The 16,882-nt window shown below is 36.1% G+C and overlaps 1 protein-coding gene across 7 annotated transcripts in view; it reads left to right on the top strand.

Annotated features, from left to right (window-relative positions):
* Positions 1-16,882, top strand: part of MICU1 (mitochondrial calcium uptake 1) — a 280,172-nt gene that overhangs the window by 239,073 nt on the left and 24,217 nt on the right. The gene's annotated exons all lie outside the window — the stretch shown is intronic.

The following is a 16,882-nucleotide window of genomic DNA, read 5'->3' as shown; positions in this document are numbered from 1 at the left end:
CATATAAATTCAGTCGCAGTTTGTACAGGCCAGGTGAGAAAGCATAGGAATTGAAAACACAATTTTTCCCCATCGTTTTATTATGAAAAATTTCAAACAGAACAGTTGAAATAATTATTCAGAGAATATCTGTATATCCAGCTCAATTAACATTTTGCTGTATTTCCCTGATAGGATATCTATGCAAATATTCAACCCTCTAACTATCAATCTCTCTTCTTTTTTGATGCATTCAAAGTAAGTTACAGGCATAAATGCACTTCACTCCTAAACACTTCAGCATGAACATTAATTTAAGTTCACTATTTGTTTAAAGTTCCCTTGTGCCCCTTCACAGTTGATTTCTGCCCTCACTCACCAAGAGGCAAACTTAATTCTGTATTTTTTCACCATAGATTAATTTTGTTTGTTATAGAACTTCATACAAATGGAATTATACAATGTACACTCTTTCTAAAGTTTCTCCCAGCATGTTTTTGAGATCTATCTATGTTGTTGCATATAGAGTAGTTTGTTCCCTTTTATGAAATGTAATCCATTGTGTGAATACTCCATAATTTGTTTATCCATTTTCTACTGGACACCTTGGCTGTTTCCGGTTATTGGCTATCTTAAATAAAGCTGCTATGAACATTCTTCTGTTAGTCTTTTTGAGGACATGTATTTTTATTTCTCTTTGATAAATACCTAGGAGAGCATTGCTGGATCCAGGGGAAGATGAGTTCATTTATAATAGACTGTCAGACTGTTTTTCACAGTGTATCTTTTTATACTCCCAACAATTGGTGGCATCAGTCTTTTTTAATTTTAGAGGTTCTGGAGTATATATAAAGATTTCTCGTTGTGTTCTTAATTTGTATTTCTCTGATGACTTCTGCTATGGAGCAGCTTTTTGTGTTCTTGTCATTCAGATATCTTCTTTGGTGAAGTGTCTGTTCAAATTGTTTGCCCATTTTAATTAGGTTGCCCATTTTTATTAGTTCTTGATATATTCTAGATATAGGTCCTATATCAGATATATTTTGTGAATATTTTCCTAGTCTATGGCTTCCCTATTCAGTTTCTTAATCATGTCTTTTGATTAACAGAAATTTTTTTATTTTGATAAAGTCTAATGTATCAAATTTTGATTTTCTGGTTATTACTTTCTGATCCTAATAAACCTTTATCTATCACCAAACTGTGAAGATATTTCCCCTAGAAGCTTTAGCATTTTAGCCTTATATATCATATATGATCCATCTCAAATTAATTTCTATATATGGTGTGAAGAAAAGGTCAGTATTTCTTTTTTTCCACATGGATGTCAAGTTGTACCAGCACCATTTGTGGAAAAGGCCCTCCATTGGTTTGCTTTGGTACTTCTATGAAAAATCAGGGGCTGGCCTGGTGGCACTGTGGTTAAGTTTGCACATTCCGCTTTGGTGGCCTGGGGTTCGCCGGTTCAGATCCCAGGTGTGCACATGGCACTGCTTGGCAAGCCATGCTGTGGTAGGCGTCCCACATATAAAGTGGAGGAAGATGGGCACAAATGTTAGCGCAGGGCCAGTCTTCCTCAGCAAAAAGAGGAGGATTGGCAGCAGATGTTAGCTCAGGGCTAATCTTCCTCAAAAAATAAATAAATAAAAATGAATCAAATGACCTTTTAAATGTAGATCCATTTGTGAGCTCTCTATTCTGTTACATTTATCTCTGTGTCTGTCTTTATACCCTAACTCACTGTCTTGATTACTGTAGCTTAAAGAAAGTCTTGACATATCAGGTATTATAAATCCTCCCAAATTGATTCTTCTTTTTCAAGATTGCTTTAGATATTTTAGGTCTTTTTTATTTCCATATAAATTTTAAAATCAACTTGTCACTTTCTACATAAAAAAGAGGTGGGATTCTGGGGCTGGCACAGTGGCATAGTGGTTAAGTTCGCGTGCTCTGCTTCGGCAGCCTGGGGTTCACAGGTTTGGATCCTGTGTACAGACCTACACACTACTCATCAAGCCATGCTGTAGCAGTGTCCCACATACAAAATAGAGGAAGACTGGCACAGATATTAGCTCAGTGACAATCTTCCTCAAGCAAAAAGAGGAAGATTGGCAACAGATATTAGCTCAGGGCCAATCTTTCTCACAAAAAAAAAAAAAAAATAAGAGGTAGGATTGTGATTACAATAACATAGAATAAACTGATTAATTTGGGGAGAATTGACAATGATAATGAGTCTTCCAATTCATGAGCATATTATCTCTTTCATTTTTTTAGTTCTTCTTCAATTTCTCTCAGCAGTGGCTTTGTAGTTTTAAAGTATACAGGTCTTGCATATATTTTTAAAAACTCGTGCCCAAATATTTTATTTTTTATGCTATTATAAATGAAATTTTTATTTCATTTTCCAATTGTCTACTGCTAGTATTAAAATACAATTGATTTTTTATATTGATCTTCTATTCAGCAATCTTGCTAAATTCACTTGTTCTAGTTGTTTTGTAGATTCCTTAGGTTTTTCTATGTAAGCAATCACATCGTCTGCAAACAGAGATCATTTCACCTCTGCTTTTTTGATATTTATGCCTTTTTTTTCTTGCCTTATTGCACTTCCTCCAACCACCAGTCCAATGTTGAATACAGTGGTGTGAGTGGGCATCCTTAGCTTCTTCCTGATTTTAGGGGGAAGAATTCAATATTTCACCATTAAGTTTGATATTAGATTAGACTGTTCATAGATGGCCATTATCAGATCAAGGAAATTCCTTTCTTTTCCTAATTTAAGAAAGGTTTAAAATATCAATGGCAATTGAATTTTGTCAAATACTTCTTCTATATATAGATATAGAAATGATTTAATGGCTTTTCTCCTTTCTTTTCTTTCCTTTTTTCAGTTATTTTATTGAAATCATAAAGGTTTATAACACTGTGTAATTTCAGGTGTACATTATTATTTATCAATTTCTGTATAGAGTGCATCATGGTCACCACCAATAGTCTAATTTTTATCCATCACCATACATACGTGCCCTTTTACCACTTTTGCCCACCTCCCAGCCCTGTTCCCATCTGGTAACCACTAACCTGTTCTCTTTATCCGTGTGTTTATCTTCCATATATGAGTGAAATCATGCAGTATGTGTCTTTCTCTATCCGGCATATATCGCTTAACATCATACACTCAAGGTCCATCCATACTGTTGCAAATGGAATGATTTTGTCATTTTTTATGTCTGACTAGTATTCCATTGTACCTATATACCACATCTTCTTTATCTGTTCATCCATAGTGGGGCGCTTGGGTTGCTTCCGCGTCTTGGCTATTGTGAATAATGCTGCAGTGAACATCGGGGTGCATAGATCTCTTTGTATTGTTGATTTCCAGTTCTTTGGATAAATACCCAGTAGTGGGATAGCTGGATCATATAGTATTTCTGTTTTTAATTTTTTTTAAATCTCCATACTGCTTTCCATAGTGGCTGCACCAGTTTGCATTCCCACCAGCAGTGTACGAGTTGCCTTTTATCCACATCCTCTCCAACGTTTATTATTTTTTGTCTTGGTAATTATAGCCATTCTGACAGGAGTAGGATGATATCTCATTGTAGTTTTGATTTGCATTTCCCTAATAATTAGTGATGTTGAACATCTTTTCACGTACTTGTTGGCCATCTGTATATCTTCTTTGAAAAACTATCTGTTCATGTCTCCAGCCCATTTTTTGATTGGGTTGTTTTTCTTTTTATTCTTTTTTTTTTTTTTTTAAGGTTTTATTTTTCCTTTTTCTCCCCAAAACCCACCAGTACATAGTTGTATATTTTTAGTTGTGGGTCTTTCTAGTTGTGGCATGTGGGACACCACCTCAGCATGGCTTGATGAGCAGTACCACGTCCACGCCCAGGATCTGAACCGGCGAAACCCTGGGCCGTCGAAGTGGAGCGTGTGAACTTAACCACTCAGCCACAGGGCTGGTGCCTGTATTTTTATTCTTGAGTTGTGAGTTCTTTATGTATTTTGGATATTAACCCCTTGTCGGATATATGATTTTCAAATATTTTCTCCCAGTTGGTGGATTGTCTTTTCATTTTGTTCATGGTTTCCTTTGCCTTGAAGAAGCTTTGTAGTCTGATGTAGTCCCATTTGTTTATTTTTTCTTTTGTTCCCCTTGTCTGAGTAGACATGGTATTCGAAAAGATGCTGCTAAGACCAATGTCAAAGAATGTACTACCTATATTTTCTTCTAGGAGTTTTATGATTTCAGGTCTTACATTCAAGTCTTTCATCCATTTTGCATTAACTTTTGTGTATGGTGCAAGATAATGGTCTGTTTTCATTCTTTTGCATGTGGCTGTCTTGTTTTCCCAACACTATTTATTGAAGAGACTTTCTTTCTCCGTTGTATGTTCTTGGCTCCTTTGTGGAAGATTAACTGACCATAGATATGTGGTTTTATTTCTGGGCTTTCAATTCTGTTCCATTGATCTTTGTATCTGTTTTTGCACCAGTACCATGCTGTTTTGATTATTACAGTTTTGTGGTATATTTTGAAGCGAGGGATTGTGATGCCTCCAGCTTTGTTCTTTTTTCTCAGGATTGCCTTGGCTATTTGGGGTCTTTCATTGTCCCATATAAATTTTAAGATTCTTTGTTCTATTTCCATGAAGAATGGCATTGGGATCCTAATTGGGGTTGCATTGAATCTGTAGATTGCCTTAGGTCATATGGACGTTTTACTTATGTTTATTCTTCCAATCCATGAGCATGGGATATCTTTCCATTTCTTTATTGTCTTCTTCAGTTTCTTTCAATAATGTCTTATAGTTTTCAGCATTTAGGTCATTCACCTCTTTGGTTAAATTTATTCCTAGATATTTTATTCTTTTTGTTGTGATTGTAAATGGGATTGTATTCTTAAATTCTCTTTCTTCTTGTTATCACTATATAGAAATGTAACTGGTTTTTGTGACTTGATTTCATACCCTGCAACTTCGCTGTAGTTGTTGATTATTTCTAGTAGTTTTCTGATGGATTCTTTAGGCTTTTCCATATATAGAATCACATCATCTGCAAACAGTGAGAGTTTCATTTCTTCCTTTCCAATTTGGATTCGTTTTATTTCTTTTTCTTGCCTGATTGCTCTGGCCAAAACCTCTAGTACTGTGTTGATAGTAGTGGTAAGAGTGGGCATCCTTGTCTTGTTCCTGGTCTCAGAGGGGATGGCTTTTAGTTTTTCACCATTAAGTATGATTTGACTGTGGGTTTGTCACATATGGCCTTTATTATATTGAGGTACTTTCTTTCTATGCCCATTTTATTGAGAGTTTTTATCATAAATGGATGTTGGATCTTGTCAGATGCTTTCTCTGCATCTGTTGAGATGATCATGTGATTTTTATTCCTCATTCTGTTATTGTGGGTGTATCACATTGATTGATTTTCAGATATTGAACCATCCCTGTGTCCCTGGAATAAAACCTACTTGGTCATGGTGTATGATCCTTTTAATGTATTGCTGTATTTGGTTTGCCAATCTTGTTGAAGATTTTTGTATCTATGTTCATTAGCAATATTGGCCTGTAATTTTCCTTCTTTGTGCTGTCCTTGCCTGGTTTTGGTGTCAGGGTGGTGTTGGCCTCATAGAATGAGTTAAGAAGCATTCCATCTTCTTCAATTTTTTGGAATAGTTTGAGAAGGACAGGTATTAAATCTTCTTTGAATGTTTGGTAGAATTCTCCAGAGAAGCCATCTGGTCCTGGACTTTTGTATTTGGGGAGGTTTTTGATTACTGTTTCAATCTCTTTACTTGTGATTGGTCTATTCAGATTCTCCATTTTTTTCTTGATTCAGTTCTGGGAAGTTGTATGAGTCTAAGAATTTATCCATTTCTTCTATGTTAATCCAATGTGTGTGCATAATGTTTTTCATAGTATTCTCTTTTAATCCTTTATATTTCTGTGCTATCAATTGTAATTTCTCTTCTTTCATTTCTAATTTTATTTATTCGAGCCTTCTTTTTTTCTTGTTAACTCTGCCTAATGGTTTGTCAATTTTGTTTGTCTTCTCAAAGAACCAGCTCTTAGTTTGACTGATCCTTTCCACTGTTTTTTCAGTCTCTATTTCAATTATTTGTGCTCTAATTTTTATTGTTTCCTTCTGCTAACTCTGGGCTTTGTTTGTTCTTTTTCTAATTCTGTTAGGTATAGTTTAAGATTACTTATTTGGAAATTTTCCTGTTTGTTGAAGTGGGCCTGTATTGCTATGAATTTCCCTCTTGTAACTGCTTTTGGTGCATCCCACAAGAGTTGGTATGTTGTATTTTCATTTTCATTGTCTCCAGGTATTTTTTTAATTTCTCCTTTCATTTCTTCATTGATCCAGTGGTTGTTCAGTAGCATGTTGTTTAGTCTCCACATATTTGTGACTTCCCAGCTTTTTTCTTGTAGTTGATTCCTAGTTTCATAGCATTGTGGTCAGAAAAGATGCTTGATATGATTTCATATTTCTTAGATTTATTGAGGCTTATCTTGTTTCCCAACATATCTTCTATCTTTGAGAATGTTCCATGTGCACTTGAGAAGAATGTGTATTCTGCTGTTTTTGGATGGAATGTTCCATATATGTCTATTAAGTCCATCTGGTCTAGTGTTTCATTTAAGGCCACTGTTTTCTTGTTGACTTTCTGTCTGGATGATCTACCCATTGATGTAAGTGAGGTGTTGAGGTCCCCTACTATTATTTTGTTGCTCTTAATTTCTCCCTTTAGGTCTGTTAATAGTTGCTTTGTATACGCTGGTGCTCCTGTGTTAGGTGCATATATATTTATAAGTGTTATGTCCTCTTGGTGGAGTGTCCCTTTTATCATTATATACTGCCCCTCTTCGTCTCTCATTATCTTTTTTATCTTTTTTTCTTCTTCTTCTTCTCCCCAAAGCTCCCCAGTACATAGTTGTATATTCTAGTTGTAGGTCTTTCTGATTGTGCTCTGTGGGATGCCTCCTCAGCATGGCTTGTTGAGCAATACCATGTCTGCTCCCGAGATCTGAACCAGCGAAAGAAACCCTGGGCTGCCAAAGCAGAGCACACAAACCTAAACACTTGGCCACAGGGCCAGCCTGTCTATTTTATCTTGAAGTCTGCTGTGTCTGATATAATTATGGCAATACCTGCTTTCTTTTATGTGCCATTTGCTTGGAGTATTGTCTTCCATCCTTTCACTCTGAGCGTATGTTTGTCTTTAGAGCTCAGACGTGTTTCCTGGAGGTAGCATATTGTTGGGTCTTGTTTTCTAATCCATCCACTCACTCTGTGTCTTTTGATTGAAGAATTCAGTCCATTTACATTTAGAGTGATTATCGATATGAGGGCTTAATACTGCCATTTTATCTCTTGTTTGCTGATTATTCTATATTTCCATTGTTTATCCTTCTTTGTATTTCTGACTGCCATTTCATTTTGGTGGTTTTCTGTGGAGGTTTTCTCAGTTTTCTCTTTTCTTATGAATTGTGGCTCTGCTCTGATTTTTTGTTTAGTGGTTACCATGAGGTTTGTATAAAAGATATCATAAAGGAGATAGTCCATTTTCTGATAGCCTCTTATCTCCATCAGTCTAAGCAGGTTCCATCCCTTGCCTCTTCCCCTTCTGAGTTATTGTTGTTACAAATTATTCTGTTTTGTGTCGTGAGTTTGTGAGTAAGTCAGTGTTTATAGTTACTTTTGATGCTTTCCTTCCCTTTATCTTTTAAATTATAATATATAATTAAGTTATATATTTGCTACCCTGTTCTGAAAGAGAACTGCAGTTTTCTGATTTTGTCTGTCTCTTTATCTCCTTGCTCAAAGCTTTGTAAACCTTTGCCTTTTTGTTTCAGGTATGAGGACATCCTTAATCATTTCTTACAGGGGAGGTTAGTGGTGATGAACTCTCTCAGCTTTTGTTTATCTGGGAAAGCTTTTATTTCTCCATTGTATTAAAGCATAGTTTCACTGGATAGAGTATTCTTGGCTGAAAGTTTTCATCTTTCAGTATTTTGAATATATTATTGCATTCTCTCCCAACCTGTAAAGTTTCTGCCAAGAAATCTGCTGAAAGCTTGATAGGGGTTCCTTTGTAGGTTATTTTCTTCTGCCTTGTTGCCCCTAACATATATATATATACATATATATATAAAATCATTGCATTTTTGCCAGTTTTGCTAATATATGCCTTGGAGAAGATCTTTTTGCATTGATGTCAGTAGGAGTTCTATTAACTTCATGTATTTAAGTCCAGTTCTTTCCCCAGGTTTGGAAAGTTCTCAGCTATTATTTCTTTGAATGAGCTCTTTGCTCCTTTCTCCCTCTGGAATACCTGTAATTCCTATGCTGCTTTTCCTAATTGAGTCAGATATTCTTGAAGAATTCCTTCATTTTTAAAAACTCTTATTTCTCTCTCCTCCACCTGATGCCTTTGTTTCCTCCATAACATCAGCTGTGCTTTTTAAAGATTCCAGATTACTTTTTATCTCATTAATTGTGTTCTTCATGTCTAGAATTTCTGCTTGGTTTTTTTAAAATATAGTGTCAATCTCTTTGGTGAAGTATTCCTTCTTCTCATTACTTTTATTCCTGAGCTCTTTGAACTGTCTTTCTGAGTTTTCCTATAACTTGTTGAGTTTCTTCATGACAGCTATTTTGAATCCTCTGTCATTTAGATTGTAAATTTCTGTGACTTCAGGGTTGGTTTCTGGAGAATTGTCATTTTCCGTCTGTTCTAAATTTTGTTGCTGTATTTTCTCATGGTGTTTGATGAACTAATCTTTTGCCAGCACATTTGTGGTAGTAACAAGGCACAGATTCCACCTGCTACTGCTGGTGGGGCAGAAGCTGTGTCTGTGTTCCCACCCCATCTGTTGGAAGTTGTGCAGGTACAGTGGGTGCTCCCATTGGCCAGGAAAGCATTTGCACACAGGTTCAGGGCTGCTGCCTCACCAAGGCACATTCTCACTTGTGGGGCCACAGCAGTACTATGGGTGCTCATGCCAGCTGGGAAAGCATTCACATGCGTGCATATATCTGCTGCCACCTCTTTTTACAGTCACCCCAGCTGCTGTGCTTGGTGGGTGGCATTTGTTTGCAGGGTCTATGCCTGGGCCATTCATTGGGACCACAGCAGCAGAGTGGGCTCTCCCACCAGCTGGGAAAGCATTCACATTCAGCCCAGGGCTGCCACTGCCCCTTCCCACAGTTGCACCAAGGCGCATTTCCACTTTCAGGGCCACAGCAGTACTTTGGGCGCTTGCTGGCCTGTAAAGAATTTGGGTGCACACACAGGGCTGCCAGGAGAGGGTAGGGGAGTGCTCACCTATCTCCACCACTTCCCGGGGAGCCAGTCCATTCACCTTCAGATGTATAGCTGCATATCTCTCTCAGGCATCCTGTTGTGCTGTGTAGGTATCCTCTGTTGGCCAATGAATGTCCATTTAGTCATAGGTCAAAGGGGGAGAGAGAAAGGGTACACCTCACTCTGCCATGTTGCTGACATTCACTCCTTTATTTTCTTAATATGGTAGATTACATTGATTATCCCTTATTGTCCTGAAATAAACCCAACTTCATCATGCTGTATTAGGCTTTTTGTATATTGCTTGATTTCATTTACTAACATTTTTGTTAAATATTGAGGAATATTAGTCTGTAATTTTCTGTTTGTAATCTCTTTTCAGGTTTTGTTTCAGAGTATACAAAACTCATAAAATGAGATAGGGAGATTTTTCTTATTTCCTGGAAGAATTTGTGAACGATTGCTGTTCTTTCTTTCTGAATTGTTTGATAGAATTCACCAGTGAAACTATCTGGGCCTGCAGTTTTCTTTGTGGAAATGTTTTGAGAATTTAATTTCTTTAATAAAAATATAGATATCAGAGTTTGTGTTTCCTCTTGTATGAATTTTTATAAGTTGTCTTTTTTTAGAATTTTCCCATTTTATCTAAGGTTTTGAATTTATTGACATAAAGTTGTTCATAATATTCCATTATTATCCTTTTGATGTCTGTATAATCTGTAGAATCTGAAATCCCTTCTTTTACTGGTAACATTGGTGAATTACGTCTTCTCTCTCTTTTTTTCTTATTTAATCTACTTAGGGGTTTAGCAATTTTGTTAAACTTTTCAAAGCACCAATTTTTGACTTTGTTAATTTTCCCTATGCTTTTTTTTTATTGCATTGATTTCTGCTCATGTTGTTATGATTTCCTTCCTTCTACTTATTTTAAGCATATATTATTTGCTTTTCTTTTTCTAGCTTCTTAAGATGCAACTTTACCTACCATTTCTAAGATAAGCTTTCAAAGCTATAAATTACCCCTCGAAACACTGCTTTATCTACATTCTACAAATTTTGATATGTTATATTTTCATTATCATCCTGTTTGAAATATTTTCTGATTTTCCTTGTGATTTCTTTGGTGATCCTGTGTTATTTAGATTTATGTTGTTTAATTTCCCAATATTTTGTTTTTTCTAGGTATATTCTTGTTTTTGATTTCTAATTTAATTCCATTGTGGTCAGAGAATACATTCTATAAAATTTCAGTTCTTTAAAATGGATTGAGACTTGTATTATGGCCCAGCATATGGCCAATTTTGATGAATGTTTCATATACATTTGAAAATAATGTGTATTCTGCACTGTTGAGTATAGTGTTATAAAAATGTCAGTTAGGTCAAGGTGGTTGATAGTGTTCAGATTTTTTCTGTTCTTACTAACTTTTTTGTCTAGTTGCTCTATCAGTTAGTGAGAGAGGGATGTTAAAATCTCCAAGTATGATATGTGGATTTGTCTGTTTTTCCCTTTATAATGATGTCAGTCTTTGCTTCATGACTTTTGAGCTCTGGTATTAAGTACGTAAACACTTAATTGATTATGATTATTATGCTTTCCTGATGAATTGGCCCTTTTATCATTATGAAATGTTTCCCCTTTATCTGTAGTAATATGCCTATTCTTGAAGTCTATTTTGTCTGATACTGATATAATTATTCCAGTTTTTTGTGATTATTCTTTGCATGATATGTCTTCTTCTATTCATTTATGTTCAACTTATCTGTGTCTTTAAGTTGCATCTCTTCTAGACATACAGTTGGGTCTAGTGGCCTTATAGCTATGAGTCTTTGCATTGTATATTTTAGTAGTTTCTCTAGAAATTACAACTTTTCATGGTTTACTTAAAGTTAATATTGTACCACTTCAAGTGAAATGTAAGAATCTTGCAATCATATAGTTTCATTTACCATCCCCCCATCCTTTATGCTATAGTTGTCATTTATATTTCATCTGTATATGTTATAATCTCTATAATACAATGTTAGGATTTTTGCTTTCAACAGTTATATTTTCTTAAGAAATAAGAGAAAAAGTAATTTTTATATTTCCTATATTTACCATTTAGTACTCACATTTACCATTTTGAATGCTTTTCATTTATTGCTCAATATCTAAATTTATATCTGGTATCATTCCCATCAGCGTGAAGAACTTCCTTTATCATTCCTTGTGGTACAGATCTGCTAGCAATAAATTCTCTTAGTTTTTGGTTTATCTGACAGTGTCTTTATTTCACCATTGGATACTACAATGTATGATTTTTAAATCTCTCCAAAGCACTGACAGGTTTTATAAACACTATCTTGCTTATTCAACACTTGTTGGTGGATTCCTTAAGATTTTCTAATATAAGATCATGCCATCTGCAAATAGAAATCATTTTACTTCACTTCCTTTTTATTTCATTTTCTTGATGCACATAACTTTTTAAAATAGCAATATTTTGTTTTCTTGTTTGTTTGGTTAAAATAATACCTTCTCTAGGGGCTGACCTGGTGGCGGAGTGGTTAAGTTCGTGCACTCTGTTTCAGTGGCCCAGGGTTGACAGGTTCAGATCCCGGGTGTGGCCCTACACACTGCTCATCAAGCCACTCTGTGGCAGCGTCCCACATACAAAATAGAGCAAGATTGGCACAGATGTTCGCTCAGTGACAATCTTCCTCAAGGAAAAAGAAGAAGATTGGCAATAGATGCTAGCTCAGGGCCAATCATCCTCTCTCTCTCACACACACACATATTAATATCATGGAGGTTATTATGCACATGTCTATAGCACCACAGGGTCATTTCTCCAGAGTGGCTTTGGTTATATTGCTCTGTTTCACAAAACAGATTTGACAGCATCTGTAAATCCAAAGATACAAGTTTTGAAGTCATCACTTATTGTAAAAATAAAATTAATAAGCTCCTCTTTATATTTGCATACTTTTTTTTGAAAAGCCCAACTAAAGACAATTGAATCGCTTTAAAGAACAATTATATAGAATGAATCAATGTGTTAAAATTATAGGGTGTACAAAATAGGTTGATTCAGGGTAGTGGTGGCAAAGGAAAGAGCAATCTAGTAGTTGGAAAAAAAAAGACAGTGTTTCTTTCAAATGACTTCAGGACATTTCCTGAGATGTTTAATCTCTATAGTCCATGCCTCGTTATCCTTGCTAATAAAAACAATGGTACAAATTATACAGTCATATTTGATAACCAAAAATATGTTTGCTTTGAGATATAAGATCTGTGGCATTTGTTTTGACTTATTAGTTTGTTTCCCTGGATTTGGATTCCCTGAGTGTAAAATGATAGGTATCTAGGGGAAACTGGTGTAGATTCATGGTAAGTAACAAGGAAAGGCCAAGGGTATTCATTACCTCGGGCTACTGTAATGAATTACCACAAACATGTTAATTTAAAGCAACAGAAATTTACTCTTTCACCATTCTGAAGGCCACAACTCCGAAATCAAGATGTTGGCAGGGCCACACTCCCTCTGAAGCTCTAGGGGAGAATCCTCTCTTGCCTTTTCCAGCTTCTCGTGGCTCTAGTAATTCCTTGGCTTATGACTGCATAATTCCAATCTCTGCTTCTGTCTTCACATGGCCTTCCCCTCCTTCTCTCTATATGACCTTCTTCTGTTTATCTCTTGTAAGGGCACTTTGTCATTGGATTTAGGGCCCACCTGAGTAATCCTCAACCCAGATTTCATCTCAGGATCCTTAACTTAATTACATTTGCAAAGACCCTTCTTCTAAACAAAGTCACATTCACAAGTTCTAGGGGCTAAGATGTGGACATATCTTTTGAGTGGCCACCATTCAACCCACTATAGCAACCAAGAACTAAATATTACCCATATGTAGTCCACAAAATAAGGCAAAAATAGAAATAAAAAAATCTGAGTTTAATTTACTGTGAGAATATTTGTGTATGTCTGTTTAAAAACTTAATAATTTTTAGAAACCTAATTATGCTCTTTACCTGGGTAACTTCTATTTATCTTTCAAGTCTCAGTTCAAATATCACTTCTTCAGAGAGGCGTTCCCTGACCATTCAATGTAAATTATAAAAAACTAACTATATTTGCTATAGCTTTTATAATATAAAAAAAAAGAAGTGTTAACCTAACATCTTCTGCCTTCACTATTGTCATCCATTCCTATCCATAAATTATGGACATAGGCTTGAATTTCCACAAATATAGCTAATCAGGTAGAACAGAGACTACTAACTACAGTATTTTGTACATAAATGGTAGGGCCTCAGTAAATACTTACTAATTGAATTATTCCCCATCTATCCAGGACCTCAAACAAACAAAAGTAGGCATTGTCCTTGATTCCTTACTCTCTTACAGACATTTATTTCTTCAATAAATCCTTGACTCTACTTCCAAAACCTGTCCTGCACCTGACTCCATTTCTCCATCTCCCCTACTATAGCCCTGGCTTGTTTACCCAGGCTTACAGGGCTCCATATGGCATGGCCTTGTATGCTCTCTGAGTTCATCCACTACCATTTTCTTTCCAGTTCATTCCATGCCACATTGTTCTTGTTTTATATTCTAAATACACCAAGTTCATTCCTATCTGAAGGCCTTTGTTCTAGCTGTTCCTTCACCTCAAGTGTTCTTTCCCAGGGTCTCCATGTGTTTGGCTTCTTGTAATTCAGGTCTCATATGAATCGCTTCCTCAGAAAGACCTTTCCATTCCAAAGTTGCTCCGTCGCCCTGTATCACACCGTCTATCTCTAGCTGATATTTTCTCATATATTCATATGTTTGTTTATTATCTGTCTCTGTTTACTAGAATATTTATCTGTCTTGTTGATGCATATGTTCCCTATGGCTAGGACAATATCTGGGATACAGTAAACACTCTATAAATTTTAGTCAATAAATGAATGAGTAAATGAACATCTTGATAGATGTGAACAAGACATAGGATCTCAAGCCAGTAAACCCTGACCTTTCACAGTAGTCTCAAAGAACAAACTCATGTCATGAATTCATTGTGTTCTTCTGTAACCCCTATCTTTTAGCCTTGACATATATTTCACCTTCTTCCATGCTTAAAGGGTTGACGATATCAGTAATGTTAACTGTTCATGTACTGGGGTGTGCAGGGAAAGACTAGCATGTGCTCAACTGACGTTTCCAATTTCCTTCTCTCTGCCAGATGTGCCCATCTTTAGCAGGCTCTCTTTGTACTCTCCCTTTTGATTTTAAACCTTACTGATCCTGACAGCCATACTATTGATTTTTTCTTTGGTTTGAGTTCTATACAAATTCTCCCTCTGGAGAATCATGGAATTTTATTGCTGAGATGAATCTTAGAAGAAAGGAAGAAACTTTCTGCCTTCCTTTAGTGGTTCTCCATAGTGGTTAAGAATACAGGTTCTGAAATCATACTGTCTAGATTTGAATCTTGGCTCCATCATTTACTAGCTGAGTAGCTTTGGGCAATTTCTGAATTTAGTTTTTATATTTTTAAATCAGGATCATAATACCCACCTCATAGTGTTATTTTGAGGATAAATCTACATAAAGCACTTAACCTTGTGCCTATCATATAGTGAATGTTTAATAAAAGCAGCTGCTTCCATTATGAAGTTGATGATATAAACCCAGACTTGATGTGGTTCATCCATTTATTCAGCCAGCAGGATAGGTACCATGCTGTGCACAGGGTTCTACCCTCCAGAAACTCACAGTCTACTAGGGGAGAAAGATAAGTGTACAAGCTGTTCAAGTTTGGTACAATAAGTGCTAATTAGACATAAGATTAAAAGTGGGGCCTTTGACCTTTAATGGGAGTGGGGAAAGATTGGGAAGGGGGTGGAGACAGGAGTCTTGTTGTCTGCCTCTTGCTCTCAGTCTTAGCTGCTCTCAGTTTCAGCTGTCTTCATTTTTTCCCAAAAGGTTAGGACCTTCAGAAATTGGCACTTTTTAGACTGGCACTGTCTCTTCTTTGGCTATTTTAGAGCCTGCAAACCTCTCTGTAGACATAATTTAGCACATAATTTCCCAAACAGCATTGTGAAGAACACTATATACTGCAATACATTAATGGTTCTGTGGGTTTAAAACAAACAAAAAAAGTGTTCCATGGTTCAAATAAATTTGGAAAATACCAGGTTATACAGAATTTCTTCCTGCAGCACTGCTCCTGCCAACTTTTAAATATGCTAATGTGCATTATTAATCTCCAAGAGAGCAATATAGTTCCCAAACTTGATTTGCCCCAAAATGTCTTTTAACAACTTTCAGAGCTAATGTTCCTCAGAACAGTTTGGGCACCCAGGCAGGTGGCAACTGAAGATTTACCATATTACAGCACGATCCATCCCTTCAGAGTAAAAAGACCAAATTTCATTGAGGCTATTTCTTTAGTTCTACATGGCCCATGTGAGAATGACAACTCTCAGGCAAGAATGAAATGTCTTTCGTGAATTCTGACCATTTGAAAAAAGAACCTTTCTTCATGAAATATTGTATGTTTCCACTATAGGTCGTCTCTTTTGTTTAGCACTTAAGAGGAATTGGTTCTATTGCTTATTCTTACACATCCTGGGCATAAAATTAGATATATTACCTCACAAGGGACTGTCTAAATGATTTACATAGTCTGCTAAAGAAGGTAATGGAAATTGAACATGTCTCCTTCCCCAATGGCATCCTGTGATGGAAAAGTTAGAAATTGAGTTGGAACTCTAAAATGAGCTATGGCCCACATAACTTAGAGTAGTCTTATTTCTGCCAAAAGAATAATTTCCAAGTATAGTAAAGCCCCATTATAAAGCACATCAGCATATTATAGATTTGGTAAACTTGTAGGTCTAGTTGTGTTGCCTGTGTACTTTGAATTTGAACTATAATACAGGAAAAAAATCACACAAATGTAGTCCATGGCCTTTAGTACTCATGCCCCAGCACAAGCCTACTTAGGTTGAAAATCATGATTTCCAACATGGTTGTAATTCTTTGTAGTCACTCTATATGTACAGTTTACCTACTCTCTGACAAGCCAAGAGAATAAATAGTAAAACCTGTGGTGTAACTCCTACAGGATGCTCTCTGCAACCCCAAGTATTCTTTCTGAAGTATCAGTCATATCATGCAATAATCTCAGTTTCCTGTATCTCTGAAGTGACATGGATAGCATGGATGACCTTCTAGAACCTTTATGACTTTCAGATTCTTTGAGTCTAATTTTGAATGAGTAAAGGAGTCTCAGTCTTTTGGCATTGAGGTCCCTACTGAGTTGTTGTGGGAGTCAGAAATTAGTGATGGAGTAATTTCTCGCACACAACAGACTCTTATATTCTGAATAATCATCTTTGACAGACAAGCTGCCACCCTGTCCTGAGCCCTAGGAATCCTACAGAATTGCCCTTTCAAAGACTGTGGGACCATCACACATCTGGAACACTAACAGCAGCTATAATTTCATAGCAGCTTCTACATGTCAGGCATAACACTAAGTGCTTTATGGACATTATCTCTCTTAATTCTCAAAACTTGAAAGGTAGGTGGTATTATCCCCCATATTA

The sequence above is a fragment of the Equus caballus genome, chromosome 1 (genome assembly GCF_041296265.1).
Source record: "Equus caballus isolate H_3958 breed thoroughbred chromosome 1, TB-T2T, whole genome shotgun sequence".
Lineage (NCBI taxonomy): Eukaryota > Metazoa > Chordata > Mammalia > Perissodactyla > Equidae > Equus > Equus caballus.
Note: the sequence above shows the minus strand (reverse complement) of the source record. Positions and strands in the feature narration are given on the sequence as shown.